The sequence below is a fragment of the Lygodium microphyllum genome, chromosome 24 (genome assembly GCF_053477565.2).
Source record: "Lygodium microphyllum isolate KBCC chromosome 24, Lygodium_microphyllum_v1.1.10, whole genome shotgun sequence".
Taxonomy (NCBI): domain Eukaryota; kingdom Viridiplantae; phylum Streptophyta; class Polypodiopsida; order Schizaeales; family Lygodiaceae; genus Lygodium; species Lygodium microphyllum.
The window spans coordinates 132,134,382-132,137,576 of NC_141158.1; the positions used below are offsets into that span (position 1 = coordinate 132,134,382).

At 44.9% G+C, this 3,195-nt stretch overlaps 1 non-coding gene across 1 annotated transcript in view; it reads right to left on the bottom strand.

Annotated features, from left to right (window-relative positions):
* Window positions 1–375: 375 nt before the first annotated feature.
* Window positions 376–3,195, bottom strand: part of LOC148015658 (25S ribosomal RNA) — a 3,439-nt gene continuing 619 nt past the window's right edge. Inside the window, exon 1 of the ribosomal RNA XR_015688525.1 lies at window positions 376–3,195. This exon is cut by the window's right edge and continues 619 nt beyond it. This is a non-coding gene — a ribosomal RNA (25S ribosomal RNA).

A 3,195-nucleotide genomic window follows, 5' to 3' on the forward strand; every position in this document is an offset into this window, starting at 1 on the left:
TTCAATAAGTTGTATTCTATAAACTTACTTTGTACTAGTTGACCTCCTTTTCACATGGATAGAGAGGAAAATTAAGATCAAGATGGGAGATTAAAACAAGGAGGCTAATAAAGTGTTGTTCAAGAGACTAACTGTATAATAGGCTACCTCTTTTCACTTTAACATATTTGTTATTGTATAGACTTCTTTTCCACAAGGTTTTAAGAAAAAAAACATTAGGCTCTTATTGGAAAGTTTCACTCATATGGTCTCACAATTTGAATTGTTTCTACTTGGGATTTGTGGCATGGGCAATAGTGTGCTAACTTTGAGGTTAGGAATATACACTCTTCTGTAGAATTAAGGTTCAATAAACTTAGAGCTTTCCAAGGGCCATCATAAATTTAAAAATTCAAAATGAAAGGGAAAAAAATAAATAAGTAATTTATAATTAATATTAGCTATATTTAATTTAATCATTATTTAGTTTACTTCATAGCAGTCACTTATTTATATTTAGAATCCTTGTAGTTCCCTCAATCCGTTGATTGTCATGATTGCAAGCTTCACTATAGAAAGTCAACTATAATTTTCAAAAAAATGATATTTACTAAGGTTAAGATCTTTCAAATTTACAAATTTTTATTGCAACTTATATTTGCAATATTAAATAGTAAAGAAAAATATATTTAAAAAAATGGCGTTCAGTCATAATCCTACACATAGTAGCTTCGCGCCACTCGCTTTTCAACCAAGCGCAATGACCAATTATGTGAATCAACGGTTCCTATTGTACTAAGTTGAATTACTATTGTGGCACCGCTCATCAGTAGGGTAAAACTAACCTGTCTCACGACAGTTTAAGCCCAGCTCACGTTCCCTATTGGTGGGTGAACAATCCAACACTTGGCGAATTCTGCTTCGCAATGATAGGAAGAGCTGACATCAAAGGATCAAAAAGCAATGTCGTTATGAACGCTTCACTACCACAAGCCAATTATCCCTAAGGTAACTTTTCTGACACCTCTAGCTTCAAATTCTAAAACACTAAAGGATCGATAGGCCATGCTTTCACAGTTTGTATTCTTACTGAAAATCAAAATCAAATGAGCTTTTACCTTTTTGTTCCACACGAGATTTATGTTCTCGTTGAGCTCATCTTAGGACACCTGCGTTATCTTTTAACAGATGTGCCGCCCCAACCAAACTCCCCACCTGACAACGTCTTCTGCCTGGATCGGCACGCAAGTGCGCCTTAAGACCAGAAGCACGGGCCGAGCCCCGCCTCCACCTCACGGAGTAAGTAAAATAATGTTAAAAGTAGTGGTATTTCACTTGCGCCAAAGGCTCCCACTTATTCTACACCTCTCAAGTCATTTCACAAAGTCGGACTAGAGTCAAGCTCAACAGGGTCTTGTTTCCCCGTTTATTCTTCCAAGCATGTTCCCTTGGCTGTGGTTTCACTAGATAGTAGATAGGGATAGTGGAAATCTCATTAATCCATTCATGCACGTCACTAATTAGATGATGAGGCATTTGGCTACCTTAAGAGAGTCATAGTTACTCCCGTCGTTTACCCGTGCTTGGTTGAATTTCTTCACTTTCACATTCAGAGCACTGGGCAGAAATCACATTGCGTCAACATCCGTAGGGACCATCGCAATGCTTTGTTTTAATTAAATAATCGGATTCTCCTTGTCTGTACCAGTTCTGAGATGGCTGTTCACCGCCAAGGGAGGGCCGCCCCGCGAGGGACGACGTTCTGCCCTCATCACCCGATCGGCACACGAAGGTCCTCCCTCGCCGCTAGGGCAGCTCGAGCAGACCCTCGACAACCTCCGAGGTCAAGAAGCAGACCCCTAGGCCCAGCCCTCAGAGCCAATCCTTTTCCCGAAGTTATGGATCCGTTTTGCCGACTTCCCTTACCTACATTGTTCTATCGACCAAAGGATGTTCACCTCTCGGAGACTTGATGCGGTTATGAGTACGACCGAGCTTGATTGGCATTCACTCCTCCAGATTTTCATGGACCGCCGGGGGCACATCGGACACCATGAGACGTGCAGTGCTTTACCAGCCGCACTGGACCCTATCTTCGGGTGATCCAATTTCAGGGTGGGTGGGCTGTTAAAAAGAAAAGAGAACTCTTCCCGGGGCCCTCGTCGGTGTCTCCGGATTCGGTCACATTGCCATCCACCGCCACATCCGGATTCGGAAATATTAACCCAATTCCCTTTCGATGAGCAGCGCGCATTGCGCCCTTGACATAGGACTGCCCCATCTCTTAGGATCAACTAACCCATGTCCAATTGATGTTCACATGGAACCTTTCTCCACTTCGGTCTTCAAAGTTCTCATTTGAATATTTGCTACTACCACCAAGATCTGCACTGCGGGCCGTTTCACTCGGGCTCGCGCCCAGAGCTACGTCATGACCCCCACGCCCTCCTACTCATCGGGGCCTCGCACTTGCCCCAATGGCTGGGTATAGGCCATGCGCTTCAGCGCCATCCATTTTCGGGGCTAGTTGATTTGGCAGGTGAGTTGTTACACACTCCTTAGCGGGTTTCAACTTCCATGACCACCGTCCTGCTGTCTTAATCAATCAACACCCTTTGTGGGATCTAGGTTAGCACGCAGTTCGGCATCGTAACCCGGCTTTCAGTTCATCCCGCATTGCCAGTTCTACTTACCAAAAATGGCCCACTTGGAGCTCGCATTCCGCGTCGGGGTTCAACAGAGCAACCCCGGTCGCTAACCTATTTAAAGTTTGAGAATAGGTCGAGGGTGTTTCACCCCAAATGCCTCTAATCATTCTCTTTACCTGATAAAACTGCGAGGAGCTCCAGCTATCCTAAGGGTAGCTTCGGAGGAAACCAGCTACTAGATGGTTCAATTAGTCTTTCACCCCTATACCCAAGTCTGACGAACGATTTGCATGTCAGTATCGCTACAAGCCTCCACCAAAGTTTCCTCTGCCTTTGCCCTGCTCAGGCATAGTTCACCATCTTTCGAGTCCCAACAGGTACGCTCCTACTCAAATCTTTCACAAAAGATCATGGTCGGTCGATGGTGCACTCCATGAAGGGGATCCCACCTGTCAAGTTCCTTGCGCCTCCCTGGGTTTGCCCCCCACCGGCTCACGTACATGTTAGACTCCTTGGTCTGTGTTTCAAGATGGGTCGGATGGAAAGCCTAGAGCGCCAGCGTCCCGAG